The 24,179-nt window shown below is 44.0% G+C and overlaps 1 protein-coding gene across 5 annotated transcripts in view; it reads right to left on the bottom strand.

Annotated features, from left to right (window-relative positions):
- The window catches only part of hivep2a (HIVEP zinc finger 2a), a 242,295-nt gene that overhangs the window by 212,778 nt on the left and 5,338 nt on the right, over nucleotides 1-24,179 (bottom strand). For 2 of the 5 annotated variants that reach the window (XM_043695327.1, XM_043695331.1), the window contains exon 1: nucleotides 10,915-11,065. The exons of 2 other annotated variants lie outside the window; for them this stretch is intronic. The gene's annotated coding sequence lies outside the window, so the exon portion shown is untranslated. Of the gene's footprint in view, nucleotides 1-10,914; nucleotides 11,066-11,089; nucleotides 11,934-24,179 lie in introns of those variants that run through there. One more of the 5 variants, XM_043695328.1, reaches the window with a different exon arrangement.

Genomic DNA, 24,179 nt, shown 5'->3' with positions numbered 1-24,179 from the left:
GCTCCTCGGATGCCACCTGACCTGTGGTGCTTTGTCCAGCACCACTTTTCATCGTCTCGGACTCTCCAGTATCTGCAGTTCTCCAAGTTGTCTCAAACTAAAGGCCAGAGCAGGTAAAGTGCCAAAATGACAGCACAGAATCAGTACAAATTAAATATGGCAATATGTTTGCACTTGCCCATCGCTGCAACAGAAAAGCTGGAAGAGCACATTCCCAGGTAAAGAGGCAGGCACCTACCAAAAGAAGGTAAGGGTGGGATAAGTTCACAATTCGAGGGGACAAGGCGATGGAAAACTCTGTGCACTTTTAACCCAGATGTGGGCATCAAAACGGGGTATTTCTTTCAAGAAAGCCAAAACAGAAAGCAGAGTCCATTAGGTTGTAACAGTGTGGTTTTGGTTGAGAGAGAAACAGAGGAGAACTTGAAATGAGGCCTCAGTGTTTTAATACAGCGCAGATAAAACTGCTTTAGTAATGCCAATGCATGGGGTTATATCAGCGGGCATTTGTAGGATTTCCTAATCCATTGAGACATTGGGGATGGAGTGTTGGGCAAGGGTTGGGCATGTGAAGAGAATCAGTGTTTCAATATTGTGTTGAACTTAATTTATCACCTCAAATTCCAGTCTTCTCCCTCACACCCGTATCTACCACAACTAGTAACATATCTGTAACCACTAGCATCTCATTGCGCTAAAACAAAAAAACTTTCACCAAGACACACCCAAAGTTTCAATCAGGAAGAACCTAGCATGCTATGCAACGATTTTGAAAAAAAAAACAAACAAAACAGTTGAGTTAACGCAGTGCAAAATTCTGCCTGGCAGACCAGAAATTTTAGCTCCATAACTCCTGTGGCAACATATCAGAAGCTGGGTGTCTGAAAAGAGTAACTCATCTCCTGAATCACCAGAGCCTGTCCACCATCTACAAGACACAAGTCAGGAATGTGATGGAATACTCCCCACTTGCCTGGATAGGGGCAGCTCCAACAATACTCTCATAGCTTGTCACCATCCAGGACAAAGTAGCCCACTTGATTGGCACCACATCCACTCCCACCACCACCAACACTCAGTCACAGCAGACTGTACCATCTACAAGATGCGCCACAGCAACTCATCATGATTCCTCAGACAACTTTGGATAATATAATTGCACATAGTTTAGATACTTGCAGAGGTTGAAAGAGGAAATATACTTGTGGTATAGCTCCTTTGAACACCAACACAAAATGCTGCAGTTGACAATTGTACAAAGTTAAAAATCACACAACACCAGGTTATAGTCCAACCACCTGGTGAAGGAGCAGCGCTCCGAAAGCTAGTGCTTCCAATTAAACCTGTTGGCTATAACCTGGTGTTGTGCAATTTTTAAACTTTGTCAACCCAGTCCAGCACCGGCATCTCCAAATGTTGACAATTGTAAGTCAATCTGGAATTGTAAAAAGCTGCAATTTTGGCCCTGGTGCCCTCCTCCTGGAGTCTCTCTTCATTCCCAGAAAATAGTAATTACAGGGAATCTGGGCTAGGCACCATTTTTTAAAAAGTAATCTACCTGGTGAGAGGGAATGAGAGATGAAATCCCGGTGTGGCACGAGATGGAATAGTGGAATTTGGCAGCAATGATTCTGACTGAAAAATCAGAGCTGACACTCCACTACAGGCACGGTGGCTCAGTGGTTAGAACTGCTGCCTCACAGTACCAGGGTCCCAGGTTCATTTCCAGCATTGGGCGACTGTGTGTGTGGAGTTTGCACATTCTCCCTGTGTCTGCATAGGTTTCCTCCGGATACTCTGGTTTCCTCCCACAGTCCAAAAATGTGCAGGCCAGGTGAAGTGGCCATGCTAAATTGCCCATAGTTTAGGTGCGTAAGTCTTTGGAGGGTCGGTGTGGACTTGTTGGGCCAATGGGCCTCTTTCCACACTGTAGGGAATCTAATAAAATGCAGTACAGAGGGATCGCCACACTGTCTTTCAGAGGAGATGTTAACCCAAGTTCTCATCTGCTTACTCAGGTCCATATAACACCAAAAGTCATAGGTGCAGAAACAGGCCACTCAACCATCGAGTCTGCTCTGCCATTCAATGAGATGATGGTGGATTTGATAATCTTCAACTCCACTTTCCTGGCTTTGCCCCATTACCCTTTATTTCTTCACTGATTGTCTCATTGAGCTTTGGACATACCTAATCATCCAGCCTTGACAGCTCTCTCAATACCCTCAGAGAAGCAATTCATCCTCAACATCTCTGTCTCACTGTGAGATAATGCCCTCTAGTCCTGTTTTCTCCAAACAACTTTGCTGCACCTAACCTGTCAAATCCCCTCAGGATCTTGTACATTTTAACAAGATCACCTCTCATGCTTCTATATTCTAACGACTATATGCCCATCCCCTCCCAGAGCTTGAGCAGGCTGAACGATAATATTGTAAAGCTATTGATGCAGGAACTCAGCTAATGATCTGGGTTCCCAGGTTCAAATCTTGCCACAGCAGATTGTGGAATTTGATGGTGACAGCTATCTGGGCTTGTGAATCTGAATGACCACGAAACCATTGTTAACTGTTCACCAGGCGGGAGATCGAGACCAGCTTTGGCAGAAGCTGTGACTGACCGCTTCTCGGTGCAAGAGAAAGGTCAGAACAAGCTGATGTTCAGCAAAGTCTAACGTATTTTTTAGACTCATTCATGAAATGTGGCCATTGTTGGCTAGACTGTCATTTATTGCCCATCCCTAAACCAGCTTGGAGAAGGTGGCGGTGAAGGGCTGCTAGACATGGAGATACTTTATGGTCGATGAACTTTTTAATAACCATAACCTATGGGACCAGGGATGTGCTGGTTGATCAAACATTCCGGATAACAGAGATATGCATAGCCGCAGTAAAGTCTAACCAAACTTAAAGACATAAACATCAAGACATACAGCACAGAAAAAGACCCTTCGGTCTAACCAGTCCATGTTGGACATAATCCCAAACCAGACTAGACCCACCTGCCTGCTCCGGGCCCATATCCCTCCAAACCTTTCCTGTTCATGTACTTAACGTCCCTCAAATAAAAAATCTATGTAAAAACATCACCATGCTAACCCTCCAGAAAACAAATCACAGTAAGGAATAGAAACGTAATGCAGAAACGTAAAACGTATACATGTCACCGTTAGACATTATTTACTGCATATATACTCGGACACTGCGGTATTTGATGTATGGAAATTTTTGCCGGTATTTCAAAAGTGCCAGTTAAAGCAAACTTTGCCCTACCTACACCTTTGTTCTCGTAGATAGTAATGGCCATGGGTTTGGAAGGTTCTGCCTAAAGATGTTTAAAATTATGAGGGGCATGGAAAGGGTAGAACATCTCCTCTTAACAAAAAGATCAATGACCCGGGGCGCAGTTTTAAGACAAGGGGCAGGAGATTTACAGGAGATATGAGGAGAAACCTTTTCACCTAGAGGACGGTTGGAAACTGTAACACGCTATCTAGGAGGGTGATAGAGACAGAAACTCTCATAACACTTAAGTAGTATTTAGATGATACCAAAGCATACAAGGCTATGGGCCATGTGCTGGTAAATGGAATTAGAATGGTTAGGTGGTCAGTTTTGACCGGCAAGGACACAATTGGCTGAAGAGCTTTTCTCTGTGTGGTAGATGTATAAAACTCTGTGACTCTAAGAAACATTGGCAAACGTAGATTAAAATTTAAATTGCAGCAACTTTACATATTAAAGAAAGTGGGCGGCATGGTGGCACAGTGGTTAGCACTGCTGCCTCACAGCGCCAGAGACCCGGGTTCAATTCCCGCCTCAGGCGACTGACTGTGTGGAGTTTGCACGTTCTCCCCGTGTCTGCGTGGGTTTCCTCCGGGTGCTCCGGTTTCCTCCCACAGTCCAAGGATGTGCAGGTCTGGTGAATTGGCCATGCTAAATTGCCCGTAGTGTTAGGTAAGGGGTAAATGTAGGGGTATAGGTGGGTTACGCTTCGGCGGATCGGTGTGGACTTGTTGGGCCGAAGGGCCTGTTTCCACACTGTAATGTAATCTAAAAAAAAAATCTAAAACAAAACAGAAGAATCCAAACTTAAAAGAACAAGCTCCTTCTAGTCCAATATCCTCAGCATAGTCCCCTCAAGACTTGAGTAACTATACCATGAACTAGCTTAAGAGAATTTTAATGAAGATTGCGGTCAGACCAAATCCAAGTCCTTCTGCTTCTGCCAACATACAGAAGGAACATGTTTTTTGGGGTTTTTTTTCCTAATGTGTGCCTTGTTTAGAGGGCAGTTAAGAATTGACCACATTGCTGTGGGCCTGGAGTTACATGTAGACAAGCAGGAGGCTGGAAGAACACAGCAAGCCAGGCAGCATCAGGAGTTACATGCAGGCCAGACAAGGCAAAAGAAGGCAGATTTGAAGGATATTAGTGAACTTGATGGGTTTTTTTCAACAATAGTCATTCTGGTCTCCATTATTGAGACTAGCTTTATGACCCTGATTTATTTGTTGAATTCAAATTCCTCCATCTACCATGATGGGATTTGGACCAATATCCCCAGAACATTAAACTGGGCCCCTGGATTACTAGTCCAATCACATTGCCACTCTGCCACCATTTCCCGAGAGAAGGTTAATTTTTGGATTAAATAGTAAGACACTCACCACATCACAGGCATACAGAATTGTTACAGAACAGTAGGAGGCCATTTGGTCCAAAATTTGTGTGTCAGCTCTCTGCAAGGGTAACTCATCAAATGTCACATTTCCAACTTTACTTGGAGCCTGATTACATTTTCCTCTCCAGATAACAATCCAATTCACCCTTGAAAGCCAGTCATTGGATCTGCCTCCACCATACTGTCAGGAAATGCACTGAGTGTCTGTGCGGAATTTGCACGTTCTCCCTGTGTCTGCGTGGGTTTCCTCCGGGTGCTCCGGTTTCCTCCCACAGTCTAAAGATGTGAGGGTCAGGTGAATTGGCCATGCTAAATTGCCTATTACGTGCATTAGTCAGAGGAAAATGGGTCTGGGTGGGTTACTCTTTGGAGGGTTGGTGTGGACTTGTTGGGCCAAAGGGCCTGTTTCCAATCCTAACCACCTACTGTATTAAATGCATGACCACTGTTGCTTTTGCCCAATCTGTGTCCTCTACTTCGTGATCCAGGGGAATTACTTGTCACCAAACACTCTGCCCAGAACCACTATGATCCTGACAAATCTCCCCTCATCCTTCTCTTCTCCAATAAAATCGTTCCATATTCTCTCCATCTCATTGGCCAAAATCATGTACACAACTGATAATAAAACCACAAGAACTAGGAACAGGAGTAGGCCATTCAGCCCCTCAAGCCTGCTCTGCCATTCAATAGGATCATGGCTGATCCAACACTCCTGGCTTTTCCCTGTAACCTTGGTTGCCCCTCATCCCTCAAGCCATTCTCACGAATCTTTTTCTGCACACTCTTAAACGTTTCACTTCATTCTTCAAATGCAGTGTCCAGAACAGGGTACAATGTTCCAAGTGACATTGAACCAGTGTGTTACACAGGTTTATCATAGTCTTTTCGCTTAAGGCATGCTTGGCTTCATTGGTCAGTCATGGAGTACACTGATTGGCATATCACAGTGTGGCTGTACAAAAGTCTTTAGTTCAGCCACAGTTGGAATATTGTGTGGCTGGTTGCCACACTCTAGGGCGGATGTAAAGGCTTTGGAGAGATTTACCAAACTTGGATTGTTTTTGCTGGAGCATCGGAGGCTGAGTAAAGTCCTGAAAGAAGTCTATAAAACTATGAGGGGCATGGACAGAGTGGATAATTGGAGTCTTTTCCCCAGGATGGAAATGTCAAATAGCAGAAGGCAGAGGATTTAAAGTGAGAGGGGAAACATTAAAGGAGACGACCATGGCAAGTTTGTTTTTAAAACAGAGGTGGGAGGTGATAGAAGCTGATACAATAGCAACATTCAGAAGGCATTTGACAGCCACATGAACAGGCAAGGAGTAGAGAGATATGGATCACGTGCAGGCCGTTGGGATTAGTTTAGAATGGCATCATGGTTGGTACAGACATGTTGGCCAAAGGGCCTGTTCTTGTGCTGAACTGGACTGTGTTCTATGCACTCAATCTCCCATATTTATAACTTCGAGGAACCTGGGTGCTTTTGCTAAAATGATAATTAATTCATGGAATGATAGCATCACTAGGGGGGATCTAGCATTTAGTGCCTGGGAGAAGCTAGCGATAAGCCACTGACTTAAACAGCTGTGAAGTAGGGACCCTCACAATGGAGGGTCCCTACTTCATTGCAGGGGTTGGATGCCGTTATACTGAAGGAGTGGTAATATAGTTTCCCTCTTGAATACACCCAGTGTGGCGCCTGCTGAGTAGGAATATCAAGACAGCTGAGGATACTCAATAGGATAACAAAGTTGTGCCACAGTCTCCTTCCTCCCCTTCCTTTGGGGAGACTTTATTCTGAAGTAACAACACGTCAATGGAGAGGAATCTGGAATCTACCTTCGGTAAGCAGCCGAGACCACCTTCAGTAAACTGTACAACTGGACTGGTTCCCCACAGCCAGACTATACTGTTTATTTTTAAAGGTTACTTCACCAACATTGGCCCAGTGGAATTAAAGAAGAAACAGTGAACAGTTCACTCAGTTACACAGAACATGGCAATCAATATTAAAACTGTGTATGCCCTTCTATAGCCCTCGCATTAGAGTTGGGACAGGGAATGTTAACAAGGTATTAATCTGCAGGGGAATCTGTCTGTATACACATTATATAAACAGGAGCACTGCATCACTTAGAAAGCATGTTGTTTGCATTAAATAACCTCTTAAAGACACAACTTGACTGGCTGGAGGCTTTCCTTGGGTGAAAGAAACAGTGGGATTAAAGGGAAGCGTTTAACTGACCATTAGGATCACATGGGGTTGGGGTAATTTATTAGCTTAGATAAAGGATTAGCTAACCAACAGGAAGCAGAGACACAGGAGGAATGGGTCTTTTTCTGGTTGGCACTAATGGGGTGCCACTGAGTTCAGTCCCCTTGCCCTAATCATTTACAATCTATATCTAGGACTTGGATGCAGGGATAGAAAAGGACGACATTCAGACTTGTGGGACTGTAAGTTGCAATAATGAAATACGATACTTACAAATAGATATGGATAGGATGGGTGAATGGGCCAAGTTTTGGCTGATGGAGTTTTAACATGAACAAGTGAGAGGTTATCCATTTTGGTCTGAGGACTAGAAAGGCAACTTATTATCCAAATGCAGGGAAACTTCGGAGTGCTACAGTGCAGAGGGTTCTGGGTGTCCTCACGCATGAACTGTAGATAAGTACTACCCAGGTACAGCAGGTAATATGGCAAATTGCATTTTGGCATTTATTGCTAAAGTAACAGAGTCTAAGCATAATCAAGTGTTGCTGCAAACGTACAAGGCATTGGAGAGACCACACATGGAATACTGAATGCAGTTATGGTTCCCCTTACTTGTGGAAGAATGTAAATGTATTGGAGGCAGTTCAGAGGAGGCTCATTAGATTGATTCCAAAGACAATGGGTTTGTCTTAAGAAGAGAGATTGACCAGTTTAGGCCGATAATCTCTCGCACTTAGAAGAATGAAAGATCTAAGTGAGGTATGGAAGATTCTAAAGGGGAATTGACAACATAGACTTAGCTGCTTCATGTGGGACACTCTAGAACAATCATGAGGATAAGGGGCAGCCAATTTAAACAGAGATGAGGAGAAATTACTTCTCCCAAAAGGGTCATGAATCTGTGGACTTCACCCACCCAGTGTATGGTGGATGCTGGGACACAGTAAATTGAAGGAGATAGACAGATTTTTCATTAGCAGTGAGTTTCAGGGTTATGGGGAGTGGACAGGCAAGAGGCCAAAATGAGATCAGCCACGATCCTATTAAATGGTAGAGCAGGCTCAAGGGGCTGAATAGCCTACTCCTGCTCCTAGATCTTACAGATGAATGGAACTTGGTGTCAGGCAGGTGCAGATTTAAGAGATTAAAGTGTTTAAACTTGTGGAGGGTAGGGAGGCTGACCATAGGCACGGTGGTATGATTGAAGCTTGAGGGAGGGTCAGCATGAACAAATGCTTCAACAGCAGTTGGCCTGGGATGGGTGGGCAATCTCAGATGTGGAGAACATGGGAAGCTCATGCTCAGGGCCAAGGATGCAAGCATTGGTCCACCCTCGAGTGACAACACAGGAGACAAATGGAATGAATGGAAATTGTGACCCACGCGAAAGACAATAGCTTTGATCATCCGCATGTGTAATTGGGGAGGTTTCTGTTTGTTTGGCGCTGGATGGGAGAGACAATAAGGTCAGAAACAGGAGCTGGAGCAGGTCATTTGATTTGATTTTTTGGCACAGTGCTAATGTCACTAGATTAAAGGCACAATTTAATGCTCTGGGATATATCTGCGAATCTCACCAATTTATGGAAGATAATCTCAGTAACGGCAATATTGTCAACTCATCTGTTTCACCAATGTCCTTTAAGGGGAAGGAAATCTTCGATCCTTATCCTGTCTGGCCGACATGTGACTCCACAGCAAAGCACTTGACTCACAACAGCCCTCTGACATGTTTGAGTCAGCCATTTATTTAAGTGCCAATCTGACTCCTAAATGCTGGCCTTGCGAGTGATGCCCATATTTGACGAAAGAATAAAGTAAAACTGAAGCTGTTCCACTATTGAAAAAGATCACAATTAATCTTATAACTCAACTGCATCTTTCCGCAATGCTTCCACATGCTCATTCCCATACTGTAAATAACGTGACATGGTAATAAATGTTACGCAGCCTGTCAAATCACTTGCAGTGCAGGGGTCAAGAGAAGTGGCGATAAACCCATTATTCATTTAAAATCTGTCTGTCTATCTCCTCTTCCAAATGTATTCAAAGTCCCAGCGCTCTGGGAGAGTGAATTCCACAGATTCATGCCTCTTTGAGAGCAGTAATTTCTCACCTCTGTTTTAAATCTGCCACACCCCTTATCTTAAATCACTCTCGGTCTGGATTGTCCCACATGAGGAGACATCCTCTCTACCTCTACTTTGTCAATCCCCTTTAGCACCTTCTGTACCTCAATTCGATCTCCTCTCATTCTTCCAAACTCGACAGAATGTAGGCATAAACTCTCTCTCCTCATCTCTGGGATCAATCTAGTGAACCTCATCTGAACTGCCTCCAACACAACTACATCCCTCCTCAGGTAAGGGAACCAAAACTGTACACAATACTCCAGATGTGCTCTCACTAACACCTTGTGCTGCTTTAGTTTCAGTACTCTCCCACCATGTTCACTGACCTATAATACCATCCATTTCAACATTTCAATGGTAAAACTTCCATCATTTAATCCAAACACATCCCTCAGCTCATCCATCCTTGCCTCTAATCTCTTCCAGATCTACAACACTCACAGACACCTGCCTGGCTCCAATCATTTGCACTCCTTGCCAACTGCTGCCTGGACCCTACATTCAGAAATTCCCTTCCTAAATCTTTCTGGCTTAATCCTTCTTTAAGGCACACCTTAAAACCTACCTGTTTTGGTAATCTGGCCCAATTTCTTTATACTGTAGATGGTTTACTACTAGATAACACTCCTGAGAAGTATATTGGGGATGTCTTTATACATGAGGGTCACTTTATAAACCTCTGTCTTTCCTTTTGGCAGTGTCTTGCATTCATAAATATACCTACAAAATGTGCTTATATACAGATTTGTGCAGTATGCACAGACGTACATAGGTGCCCATATCTAACCCGTGCACACAAAAATATACACAAGTTGCACACATACAATGCAATAACTTGAGACACACAGTACTGCAACATGCCCCATCCAGACACATTATGAAGCATGTCCAGCTGTGAGAGGTTGGTTATATCCCTAGCATGAGTCAGCACCTTCAATATGCCTGAGGCTGGGGCGGCCAACAGCAGGAGGGAGTGCACTGACATTGGGGTGGATAATGCATTTGCTAACCCAGCCCCTTGGGAAAAACGTATGGTGTCACTTTTTAAAAAAAAAACTTAAACCAGCTAAAACACAGTCTATAAGAGAGCAGCCAATCTCTGCTTTAGGCTCCCTAGTGCTACAGACAATTATTTAGAAAGGGGGCTGGCACATTATTAGCAACAAAAAACAGGTGCAGATATAGAATGCTTTCTCTCATGCTTCTAAGCTAACTGCTGTGTTCTCACCACCCACTCCCCCAAAACCCCACCCTCCTAGGAAACGCAATCCGGACACAAGGTTAAACCATCTTCTGCCCTGTCCATATATACCAGGAAAGGCTTGGTGGGGAGGGGAGGGGGGGTGCTGAGGAGGAAAATTATAAAGCAAAGCTTCCCCCCACCTACACAGTGCCTACACGAAAACAAAACTAAGAGCCAACAGTTCTGCCTTTACATTTTGAACTTGCTGACGACCCATCTCTTGCCTCTAATTATAGATCTCCCTCCCCCTGCACCAGCTCCTTAGCAACTGTAAATCCACCATCGCCTCGTCCTTTTGCCTCTGTATCATATTTTAAAAAGAAGTACCTGTTCCTGGAACAGGAAGACCGGGTGGGAAGGGGAAAAGTCAGCCAATTGCACTGCTGTTCAGGCTTGGTGTGTGAAACCGACTGACTGACTGACTGACTGGCACAGCGTATATTTGCTGGCTGATTTTTTTTTTTGCTTAAAAATAGCATTTAAACTCCAGAGGATTCCCTGCAACTTTAAACTCGTGAAGCGTGGATTTAAATAAAAAACAAAATTAACAGTCTGGTAAGAAGGCCTCCTGATTATGAATTGCACAGTGAGCCGAACTGACTCAAAGAAATGCACAACACACGTAATTTACCTACCTGACAACGCATACCCCTGGCATCACACAGCTGATGGATTTTCCCTCAGGTACCTGAACACCTTTTATCCCAGTTCATACACAGTACATGGCTCTACTCCTACAAGTCCACCGCTTGCTACATAAAACTGTATTCCCCCCCGTCACTCTTGAGAACAGATTATTATATTTCTTACATCATTAAGTTGGAAAGTACCACTTTCCATTCCATTGGCTCCCTCTTGGAACTAGGGATGTCAATCAGGCTACTTCGAGTTGCATTGGTTGAGTGCAGCATGCAGACATGGAAGTGTAAGGATCTCAGCTGGCTCCCTGCAGAAAAAAAAGGTGTTTTTTTCTCTCTCTCTCTCTGAAGCAGGAAGAGAGGAGGCCGTCAAAGCGTTTCCTGTTGTGCAGCTCAGACAACTGGGAACGTCATAGCTTTCAAAATCCGTCGGGGGTGTCAGCAAGTACGGGGCAAAGTTCAGTCATTTCCACCAGAAAGCAGAGAAGACACCGAGGGAATGAGAATTAAGGGAGAGACAGGCTGAAAGAGAAATGACAGTGACTTGGGAAGGTGGGGTGAGGTAGATAGAGAGAGAGAGAAACAGATAAGAGACTTGAGGGCAGTTAAATAGAAAAAAAACAGAGGCAGACAGTAGCTGTAGTCGATCATCATTAAACACTGCATTATCAGCTGCAGCTTATATTCATACATGTGTATACCACTGAGGGGGACAAGGGACTAATACAATCAGCCCGGATTCTTTTTTTTTATAATAATGGTATTTCTCTGCTCAGTTTTGCTCTGGAATTTTTGTCTGCCATTCAAATTGATTGCAAAACTAGGGTTGCAATAAATCAAACCAAGGATTTAAAAAACATTTTTTTTATTTAAAAGGGAGGGTAAAACAGATTTTCAAAAGATTAAAATTCATACTTGAAAGATGGATTGCCCTAATGGAAATTTAATCCACAGTGATGGCTGGGAAATCTGAATGCAGAAATGAAGGCACATGTCAGTAAGGCACCTAGGCACAGTTTATTGGAACGAGGCAATACAGAAATATTAACACGTCAACTGCAACCTGTTACTTGTGACATCTGTGAAAATGAAGTGTGCTACTTGTGTGCACCAGCAATTTTCAACTTGGCATTAAAATTTTAAAACAAAATTCCTTCAACTCAGTGAAATCTTAGGGCAATAGATTTTGTTCTGACAGAGCAGCTTAATAATGAGGATGAAAGAGACCATATTCGAGAGTGTAGTGCTGGAAAAGCACAGCAGGTCAGGCAGCCTGACCTGCTGTGCTTTTCCAGCACTACACTCTCGACTCTGAGCTCCAGCATCTGCAGTCCTCACTTTCTCCTGGAAGAGACCATAGCCAGGGTGGGGAATCCTGATATTTCCGTTTCAATCAATACATCCTCTTTCACCTTCAGCTGAACTTCCCAGCCCAAGGCCGAGACCGCTCCCCCATAACGTCACTTGTCTCCGTTAGCTGATAACCTCCTGTCAAATTTCCTGCTTTTCTTCCCAGTCCCAGGCAACTCTCTTTCAAAATGTGTTTCCTCTGCTATTTAACCCCCTCCACTACACAACACAATGGCAGCTCACCGCCATTCTCTCAAGGGCAATTAAGGATGGGTATTAAACGTGTTACCTCCACATCTCATGAATGAATAAAATCACAACCATTAAATTAGCTTAGACTGTTATCATGGTCAAGACTGGAGTGGTGCTGGAAAAGCACAGCAGGTCAGGCAGCAACCAAGGAGCAGGAAAATCCTGATGAAGGGCTCCTATCCGAAGTCAATTTTCCTGCTCCTCGGATGCTGCCTGACCTGCTGTGCTTTTCCAGCACCACTCTAGTCTTGACTCTGATCTCCAGCATCTGCAGTAACCACTTTCTCCTAGTATCATGGTCAGCACAGACATAGTGGGCCAAAGGGCCTGTTCCTGTGCTGTCATGCTGTAAGTAGCTATGTATCTACCTTACCCTCTAATAGTGAGTGGACGCTTCAGCAGCTATGAATTATATGAGAACTTCCCAAGGTCATATCGGGTTCGAAGATTAATACAATTGCTTTCTTTCTCCATTTTGACAGTGTGCAACATGCACTAACCTTCAACAAAAACCGAAATTGCTGGAATAACTCAGTAGGTCTGGCAGCATCTGGAGAGAAAGATCAGAGTGAGCGTTTCAGGTTCAGTGATCCTTCCTCAGAAAGGTTATCTGGGCCAGAAACGTTTACTCTGATTTCTCTCCACAGGCGCTGCCAGACCTGCTGAGTTTTTCCAGCAATTTCAGTTTTTATTTCTGATTTCCTGCATCCTCAGCTCTTTGGTTTTTACGCCCTGATCTCTCCCTTTCCCTAAAAATCTTTTAAACTAATCTTCCAAAGAGCTTTTCCAATGTAAAAAAAAAGTTCAACTTCCTCAACATTCCTCATAACTCAGATTCTATAATGTCAGGAATCACCTTCACCATTTACCTGCAGACCGACAGAAGGGCTATAATATTCTCGCCATCAATCTGACAGTCTAACGTCATCATCGATGGTCCCTCGCGGATGAGGATGACTCCCTTCCTCTCTCAGGAGGAGTCTGTAGGCGGCTGTACAAACCAATGACAGGCTTTGTTACACTTGGGGCAGAAGGTGGTGATGGGAAGGGGTGGCTGGGGCAACGCACTCCTTGCACTGTTTTCTCCAGGTTTCCGCCTTTTCCCAACAGCAGCTCGACGTCTTCCCGGATGCCCCTCCCCCACTTTGGTCAGTCTTGGGCCAGTGATTGCCAGGTGTCAGTGGGAATGCAGAGCTTCACCCAGTGAGGCCTGGAGTGACACCTTAGACAGCGCTTGTCTGCATTTGTTTAAATTCAAGGCAAATTTAATCTTCCCGAAAAGCTTGACCCATACATACTGTGAGTCATCGGGAATATTCACTGATATTAGTTTAAATATAATATGTTCGGAACTGAAGCTCTGCAGGACCTTTCATCACTGGCACATTAAGGCATTGTGGAGCACACATACAGCATGTAGCCCCCGGTGAAATCCAGCTCACCTCTCATAATGTTACTTCCCCACCTGCACTTGCATTGATAAAACTCCCAGGGAGAAAACAGTCAACAGAAATAACACAGATTAATGCTGCAAACATTCACTGTACCAGGCAACACATCCAGAAAGAGCAGGCAGGCCTACATTTCAGATAGAGGCACTTCATTGGAATCCACTGAAGACACAGACAAACAGCACTTAAGGGGAAAAATAAACTGAGCGAGAATCAATGACCTGGAAAGCTAACTCTGTTTCTGTCTCCACAGATGCTTCCTGGCCTGTTGAGTATTTCCATCATTTTCTGTTTTTATAACAGAACCAGGGGAATGAAGTTGGAAGGAAAACACACACAGGCATGTAAGTGTGAAATGGAATAAAGCAGACTGTAAAACGCTTGACTGCAGCACAGGAAATAGCTAAACAGCTCGAGTAATGTAAAGCTAAGGCAGCTTGCAACAACAACTTGCATCTAGGCGTCCCTTTCACTGCACTTCATGGTTGTCTTATTTCAGAAATGAAATTTGTCATTGAGCCAGGTAATATTAGGACAGGTGACCAAAAGCTTACCCAAAGAGGTTATGCTTTCAGGAGCATCTTAATGATACTGAGGGATGCTTTAGTTCTTCTCTCCTAATATTTATTTTAGAAAATGTAATGTCAAATTGCATCTTATTTACACTCCTGTGATGCAACTTGGACCATTTTACCGTGGGCACAGTTTTCCAAACTTGTTTGCTAATGTTTGTAGGGGGTCGAGTGCATTAGGTGCCAGCTAAGAGATCCATTCCACCAGACCCTCTCCCCTCCCCCCCCAAAAAAATAGCAAGATGAAATACCAGCAATCGTCTTCATAAAGAGCTTATCAATCTCACAAAGGGATGACAGGTCAGTGAGGACAAGTACTTGCTGATCCCCTGGCTTTACCAGAAACTTCCAATCACCCAGCTTCCAGCTTCTAGATACTAAAGTCTGCCAATCCTTGGAGAAAGGGTTGTGGGTAGGGAACAATCCAGCAGCGAGGTGAGGCTTCTGCTGAGATGGGAGTGCGGTATCGGAGGAAAGGCCGGTTAGGGTGGATTTTAGGGGTCACCTATTTGCTGACCATTCATGCTTCCAATTGACCACAAATTAGGGCAATTGAAACCCCTCCCCCGCCTCCCCAATTCCACCAACCCAGCAGGTAGGACACCATTGGTTCCCAGTCAGGAACCTAACCCACTCCTGTGATCAGAAAAGTAGCAAATTGAGGAGCTTAAGTGGCTATACATTAAGGGCCTTAACTGCTGGTGACCCAGAATTTAGGTGGCAAAGAGGAGTTTCTCTCAATGGGCCATTCCTGCAATGATTCACCCTTTTCTCTCCATCTCTAGGGCTGGAGGCGAATAAACGTGCCTTATATTAAAGGTATTATGGAAAGTGTAAGCTGCTATTACTTAACAAAATGAAATAGCATGCTAAAAAAAACTCTTTCAATTTATTGCCATTGGCTGTGCACCTGGAACAGTACTAATGGGCCAACTGCTTTTAGATTGACTGAGGGTGTGATACAAAGGCAAACAGACCCATAGGAAACTCGGTTCAGTTCCCAGTCTCTTGCTGAGTTTATCTGAGACAGGAGTGGCCAAGAGTTGGTAGGAAGAAGGGGAGAGTAGTGAGAAAGATGAAAGTACTTGATATTCCTAGTTTTGACTGCTACGCAATGAGTCTCAGAAAATGATATCATTTGGAAGTAGGTTCGGCTTTTGTATGGGAACATCTGCACCTGGAAGTACAATTCTGGATTAGTGGTGCTGGAAAATGCACAGCAGTTCAGGCAGCATCCGAAGAGCAGTAGTGCTGCCTGAACTGCTGTGCTTTTCCAGCACCACTAATCCAGAATCTGGTTTCCAGCATCTGCAGTCATTGTTTTTACCTGGAAGTACGAGTCGGCCATTCAGCCCCTTGACACTGTTCCGGTGGGTTAGAACCATTTGGAAGGAGAACAATGGAAGTGAGGAAATGGCATCAAAAAAATTGCCTGAGCTCTCATAGATGATGCTGACTCAGCAAAATGTTTCTGGGGGCGGGGGACCCGATCCAAACTTTGAGCTTCATCTGCCAAGGTCCCAATGTAAAACTATCGTCTTTAAATAAGCATTATTGTCAAACATAACTGCTGAATTTTAGCAGGATTGTTGCAATACAAGTCAAAACCAAACTTTACTATTATGCTAACCAACTAGGAGATATGCAATACCAACAGGAGTTACTATTGACCAGAAACTGAAATGAACTTGCCATATAAGCACCATAAGCTACAACAGCAGGTCAGATGCAAGAATACTGTGGCTAGTAACTCACCTCCTGACTCCCCAAAGCCTGTCCACCATCTACAAGGCACAAGTCAGGTGTGATGGAATATTCCCACTTGCCTGGATGAATGCAGCTCCAACCACACTCAAGAAGTTCAACACCATCCAGGATAAAGTACCCACTTAACTGGCACCACATCCACAAATATTCAGTCACTCCACAACTGACACTCAGTAGCAACAGTGTGTACTCTCCACAAGATGCACTGCAGAAAATCACCACAGCTGCTTAGACAGCACCTTCCAAATCCAGGACAAGGACAGCAGATCCATGGGAACACCATCCCTTCAAGTCCTGACTTGAAAATATATCGCCGTTCCTTCACTGTCGCTGGAACAAAATTATGGAATTCCTTCCTTAAGAGCATTGTGAATCCTCCTACAGCACATGGACTGCAGTGGCTCAAGAAGGCAGCTTGCCATCACCTTCTCAAGGGCAATTAGAGATGGGCATTAATGCTGGTCTAGCCAGAGATGCCCATGTCCCATGAGAGAATAAAACAAACTTGTTGCTAGCCCCAAAAGTCAACATTTTACCTTAAGGTTGCAAACATTCCACCTGTAACAATGCACTTAGAGGTTAAGTCATCAACAAAACACAGTGACAAACAACTACTTCTATTATATTTGCATTGACTGACGTAACAGGACCTCCCAAGGTGTTTCACAGGAACGCTGTCAGATAAAATCTGACAGTCAGCCAAATAAGGAGATACCCGGGCAGGAAACCAAAAGCTTGGTCAAAAGATCTAGGATTCACAAAGCACCTTATAGATGTTGAGATGTTAAATGTGGAAGGAGAGGCAAAGAGGTTTAGGGAGGGAATCCCATAAAGAGATTGAGAATTTGAAAATTCAGGTGTGTGCAGCATAGAGCTGCAACTCAGCAAAGGCACCAGTTGGCTCCAACTTTGAGAGCACAGACAGGAATGGTTAACCACAGCTTAATAAGTAATATTGTCACAAGACCATGAGTTCTATTCCAGTGGTTAAGGCACCCAACTGGGGAGAATACTGTAATATTGGAGGTGCTGCCTCTCAGGCGAGAGATTACACTGAGATTCCCTCTACACTCTGACAGTGTCGTAATTGATCCCATGGCACCATGCAAAGGGGAGTTCTGGTATCTTGGGCAATACTTACCTCTCGACTGACTTCACTGAAAATCATTGTCACACTGTTGTTTTTGTGACTTTGTTCAGTGTGTAAGGGTGCTAGATCTCCCAGACAACAGCACTGACTGCACTTCAAGAATTACCCCAGTAGCTGGGAGGTGCTTTGGGCTGTCCCGCCAGATTCTATCGAAAAGCAAAATTTTCTCTTCGTTTTACCCACACAGCAGGTGCAGCATGGCAATTCAATCACCAAAGTCCTACCCACAATTCCGATAAATCTACCCGACAAAATATGAAACCCACACCAGTGTTCTTACACCTGTAAGCCATTCCAGGTAACTAGAAAACTGAAATTCATTATTATCCAGTCAGTAATGATATAGGCGGCACACTTTTGTAAAAATAGTACACAATTATTATATTACTCTTTGACAATAGATACTCTGGGGCCAACGTTTGTATTAAGTTTAATGCAAATAGTTATTAGAACTTGGGGGTAAGGCACTTGGCCAGGATGATTAAAAAAAAGATATTCTATATGTCACGTATTGTAAAATAGTATCACAGAACTGTTAATGCACATTCAGCCCATCATGCCTGCACCATTCTCCAAAAGAGTATCTCACCTCGTGCCATTTCTCTGTCTTCTCACTCTAACAATGCCTGTACTTCAAATTTTAAATATGCCAGAACTTAAAAGAGTTATACCGCACAGAAAAAGACCCTTCGGTCCAACTCATCTAAGTTGATCTAGTCCCATTTGCCAGCATTTCACCCATATCCCTCTAAACCCTTCCTACTCATGTATCCATCCAGATGCCTTTTAAATGTTGTAATTGTATCAGCCTCCAACACTTCCTCTAGCAGTCCATTCAGCACATGCATAACCCTCTGGGTAAAAAAGTTACCCCTCAGGTCCCTTTTAAATCTTTCCCATCTTTTCTTGAACCTCTGCCGTCTAGTTTTGAACTCTCTACCCAGGAAAAAAGGCCTTCTCTATTTACCCTATCCATGCTCTCATTATTTATAATTTGGAGGTTTTTTTTTAGATTACTTACAGTACGGAAACAGGCCCTTCGGCCCAACAAGTCCACACCGCCCCGCCGAAGCGCAACCCACCCATTCCCCTACATTTACCCCTTATCTGACACTATGGGCAATTTAGCATGGCCAATTCACCTGACCTGCACATCTTTGGATTGTGGGAGGAAACCGGAGCACCCGGAGGAAACCCACGCAGACACAGGGAGAACGTGCAAACTCCACACAGTCAGTCGCCTGAGGCAGGAATTGAACCCGGGTCTCTGGCGCTGTGAGGCAGCAGTGCTAACCACTGTGCCACCGTGTCGCCCACGGTTCTGGTGTACAAAGTTAAAAATCACACAACACCCGGTTATAGTCCAACAGATTTATTTGGAAGCATTAGCTTTTGCAGTGCTGCTCCTTCATCACAACCACATGATGGAGGAGCAGCGCTCTGAAAGCTAATGCTTCCAAATAAATCTGTTGGACTATAACCTGGTGTTGTGTGATTTTTAACTATGATTTTATAAACCTCCATAAGGTCACCCCTCAGCCTCTGACGCTACAGGGAAAATAGCCCCAGACTGTTCAGCCTCTCCCTGGAGCTCAAACCCTCCAGTCAATCCTTGTAAATCTTTTCATGAATGACCCAAGCAAGTTTTCAATTTATCAGTTAGTTACTGGCTTCTTTCCTCACAGCAGATTATAATATTTCTCCTTCAATTTTTGGGACATGGAAATTAGGAGCAGGAAGAGGCTCTTTGAGCCTGCTCCCTTGTTAAATAAGATCACGGCTGATCTGATTATAGTCTCAACCTCACATTCCTCCCACTGCCCTTGACTCCCACAGGAACTTAACATCTTAAAATGCAGCAAGAGACAGTGATCATTGCATTGCAATAGCAACAACTTGCATTGATGAAAAACTCTCTGTCTTCGTAAGAAGGTAATTGAGAAATGTTTAATTCAATTGAGGATCTACTTAAAGGGAAGACTGACATGGATGGGATTTAAGAGAGTCTTAAGGAAGAGGATTTTAGACAGGGCGGTTCCCTCTCTAGGTGGTCTTCTTCATTTTTCTGTAAACATTTACATCTCAATGTCTTCAACTTGTAAAATCTAGACCCAGCCAGAAAGCATTGGACAAATGCTCATGTTAAATTTGCAGTTTGTAAGATTTAGAAATTGAAACCAAGTGCCCCCCTTTAGAAACAAAACAGGTTTGCTGGAAGGAAAAGATAGACTGAAGAATCTACTTCACTAAATCCAGCCTTGAGATCCTTTTCATGGATTGGAACAAATGGTCCTGATAAACTCATCAATGCAAGCTTTTTCTTTAAAAAAAAAACATAACATTTGTTGCACTTCCTCTGTCACAGTTGGCAGATGGTAGCATAGTCATAACGGTATTAGACTAGTAATCCAGAGAACCAGGTAAATGCTTTGGGGATATGAGTTTAGACATCTGAAACTACCTGGTTTACCTGCACACAGCACAAGTCAGCAGCACCTTCGGCAAGGGTACAGTCAAAGCTTATGAGGCAGATCATGATGAAAGGGATGCTTTTAACACCAAATTATATCGATTTTTGCCCTTCCACTGAATATTTGGTCTAGGTGCATGAGGTTAAAGTACTGAATTGCGCTGTCACTCCTGCAGTACATCTCAACAAGAGTGTCAGAGGTTCCCAGTAATGCAGTATTATTCCGAGGTCATCTGCTGTACAAGAAGTCTGGAAAATCACTGATTCAGGGAAATTAGAACATAGAACAATACAGCACAGAACAGGCCCTTCAGACCTCGATGTTGCGCCGGCCTGTGAACTAATCTAAGCTCATCTCCCTACGCTATCCCATCATCCTCCATGTGCTTATCTAAGGATTGTTTATATCTCCCTAATGTGGCTGAGCTAACTACATTGGCAGGCAGGGCATTCCACGCCCTTACCATTCTCTGAGTAAAGAACCTTCCTCTGACATCTGTCTTAAACCTTTCTCCCCTCGATTTGTGGCTATGCCTCCTTGTACAAGCTGACGTCATCATCCTAGGAAAAAGACTTCCACTGTCTACCCTATCTAATCCTCTGTTCATCTTGTATGTCTCTATCCCCTCTTAGCTTTCTTCTTTCCAATGAGATCAGGCCCAAGTCTCTCAGCATTTCCTCATAAAACCTCCTTCCAAACCAGGCAACATCCTGGTAAATCTCCTTTGCACCTTTTCCAATGCTTCCACATCCTTCCTGTAATGGGGCGACCAGAACTGTACACAATATTCCAAGTGCAGCCGCACTGGCATTTTGTACAATTGCAGCATGACATCATGGTTCCAGAACTCAATCCCTCTACCAATAAAACCCAACACACTGTATGCCTCCTTAACAGCACTATCAACCTGGACGGCAACTTTCAGGAATCTATGTATGTGGACTCCAAGATCCCTCTGCAAATCCACTACCATCTTTCCATTGACCCAGCATTCTGCCTTCCTGTTATTTTTCCCAAAGTGCATCACCTCACATTTATCTGCATTGAACTCCATTGAACTCCTCTCAGCCCAATTCTGCAGTTTATCCAAATCCCCCTACAACCTGTAACATTCTTCCACACTATCCACCACTCCACCGACTTTAGTGTTATCTGCAAATTTACTAATCCATCCACCTATGTCTGTGTCCAAGTCATTTATAAAAATGACAAACAGCAGTGGTCCCAAAACAGATCCTTGTGGCACACCACTAGTAACTGGACTCCAAGCTGAATATTTTCCATCAAGCACTACTTGTTACCTTCTTACAGAAAGCCAGTTTCTCACCCAAACTGCCAAATTACCTTCAATTCCATGCCTCTGCATTTTCTCCAACAGCCTACCATGTGGAACCTTATTAAAGTTTTTACTGAAGTCCATGTACACCACGTCAACTGCCCTACCCTCATCTACATGCTTGGTCACCTTCTCAAAAAACTCAAAGAGGTTTGTGAGGCACCACCTGCCCTTGATGAATCCATGTTGACTATCTACAATCAAATTGTTTCTTGCTAGATGATTATAAATCCTATCTCTTATAATCCTTTCCAAAACTTTTCCTACAACAGATGTAAGGCTCAACTAGTCTATAATTACCTGGGTCATCTCTACTGCCCTTCATGAACAAGGGCACAACATTTGCAATCCTCCAGTCCTCTGGTGCTAAACCTGTAGACAAAGATGACTCAAAGATCAAAGCCAAAGGCTCCAACACCTCCTCCCTAGCTTCCCAGAGAAACCTCGGATAAATCCCGTCCGGCCCAAGGGACTTGTCTACTTTCATTCCTTCTTGAATTGATAACACCTCTTCCTTACTAACCTTAATCCTTTCTAGTCTAATATCTTGTATCTTATTCTTCTCCTCTACAATATTCTCCTTTTCCTGAGTGAAAACCAATGAGAAATGTTCATTTAGATTAGATTAGATTACATTGCAGTGGAAACAGGCCCTTCGGCCCACAGGTCCACACTGACCCGCCGAAGCGCAACCCACCCATTTCCCTACATTTACCCCTTACCTAACACTACAGGCAATTTAGCGTGGCCAATTCACCTGACCTGCACATCTTTGGACTGTGGGAGGAAACCGGAGCACCCGGAGGAAACCCACGCAGACACGGGGAGAACGTGTCAGTCAGTCAGTCACCTGAGGCGGGAATTGAACCCAGGTCTCTGGCACTGTGAGGCAGCAGTGCTAACCACTGTGCCACTGTGCCACCGTGCCGCCTAAATCTCCACAGGGTCCACACACAACTTCCTACTTCTGTCTTTGGCCCTATTCCTACCCTAGTCATCCTTTTATTCTTCACATACCTATAGAAAGCTTTAGGGTTCTCCTTTATTCTACCTGCTAAAGACTGTTCTTGTCCTCTATTTGCTCTTCTTAACTCTTTCTTTAAATCCTTCCTAGCTACTCTGTAATTCTCCATCGTCTCATCTGAACCATCTCGTCTCATTGTCACATAAGCCTCCTTCTTCCGCTGAATAAGAGATGCAATTTCTGTAGCAAACTACAGTTCCCTTACCTTATCACTTCCTCTCTGCTTGACAGGGACAAACCTATCAAGGACACGCAATATCTGTTCCTGAAGCCAGCTCCACATTTCAATTGTCCCCATCCCCTGCATTTTGCTACCCCATTCTATGCATCCTAAGTCTTGCCTCATCACATTATAATTGCCCTTGCCCCATTGATAACTTTTGCCCTGTGGCATTGTGCTGCATTTCTTTATTTTTAAACATACAACATGGGGCAAAACTGAAAGAGCAACACAAAGTTCTCACTTTCATCAAATGAAATTCCCCTAACTAAAAAAAAAAGCAAGAGCTAAAAAACATATTTAATGCCATCCCCTGTTCAATTAGCCACCATAAAACTTAAAACTAAAAATGCAATTTGAAAGAAATAAAGCTACATGGCCATGAGAAAAGACTAATAGTTCAAAAATCCAACATGGGTACTGTGGACTGAATGGTCTCCTACTTGCCATGTGATCTCCTGGTATGGGCAATTTGAGGAGTAGCTGGCTCCGTATACAATGCAACACCACTACCCAGTTTCGTGGTCCTAACATGCTCCATTGATTGGGCGTTCCAAGCCCAACATTGCGAGATAAGTAAACACAAAACTCCCAATCGATTGCTCTGGACTGTTGCCAACGCTGTCTCAACCCTAACTACTCTTACAAGGAGATATGAAACTGGCTTCTACAGAACTCTCCCGGGAGAATGGCTCTCATTACAGCAAGACTTATTTATGTTCAGCATACTACAAATCTTCGGTTTATTAAAGCAAAGGTTTATTGCAGGATTGCAGCTAATAAGTTTGCACACGTATCACAAGATGATATTAGTGCAATTTAGTGTGATAAAGGCGTAAGTATGCATGCTTCTTAACTGCCTTTTTATCACTGAGTCACTGACACATTAAAGTGCAGGAGGTTGCTATTCAGCCCATCTAACCTGCAATGTTCTACTACTGAGTACAATCTCCTACCCTTTCCCCAACAGGAGAAATATATTGAAGTTCCGCCAGAGCACAGCTAAGACTGGTCTCTGGTTCACGCCTGCACTATTCATGAGTTGACTCATCTCAGGGGCAGCAAGGTGTTGCAACTTTCATCTGCAAAGACAAGAGTTTTGCATCTATATAGTGCCTCTCATGATCCAAGCTTGTCCCAACCTGCTTCACAGATGATTAGAATCACAGAACCCCTACAAGACACGAGGCACAGATTCATAGAGTCATAGAGATATACAGCATGGAAACAGACCCTTTGGTCCAACTTGTCCACGCCGAGCAGATATCCCAACCCAATCTAGTCCCACCTGCCAGCACCCAGTCCATATCCCTCCAAACCCTTCCTATTCATATACCCATCCAAATGCCTTTTAAATGGTGCAGTTGTACCAGCCTCCATCACCTCCTCTGGCAGCTCATTCCATACACATACCACCCTCTGCACGAACAATTTGCCCCTTAGGTCTCTTTTATACCTTTCCCCTCTCACCCTAAACCAATACCCTCTAGTTCTCGATTCCCCGATCCCAGAGAAAAGACGTTGTCTGTTTACCCTGTCCATGCCCCTCATAATTTTGTAAACCTCAGCCTCCGACACTCCAGGGAAAACAACCCCAGCCTGTTAGGCCTCTCCCTGTAGCTCAGATCCTCCAACCCTGGCAACATCCTTGTAAATCTTTTCTGAACCC

This window comes from Chiloscyllium plagiosum, chromosome 9 (assembly GCF_004010195.1).
Source record: "Chiloscyllium plagiosum isolate BGI_BamShark_2017 chromosome 9, ASM401019v2, whole genome shotgun sequence".
NCBI classification, from domain to species: Eukaryota; Metazoa; Chordata; class Chondrichthyes; order Orectolobiformes; family Hemiscylliidae; genus Chiloscyllium; species Chiloscyllium plagiosum.
Note: the sequence above shows the minus strand (reverse complement) of the source record. Positions and strands in the feature narration are given on the sequence as shown.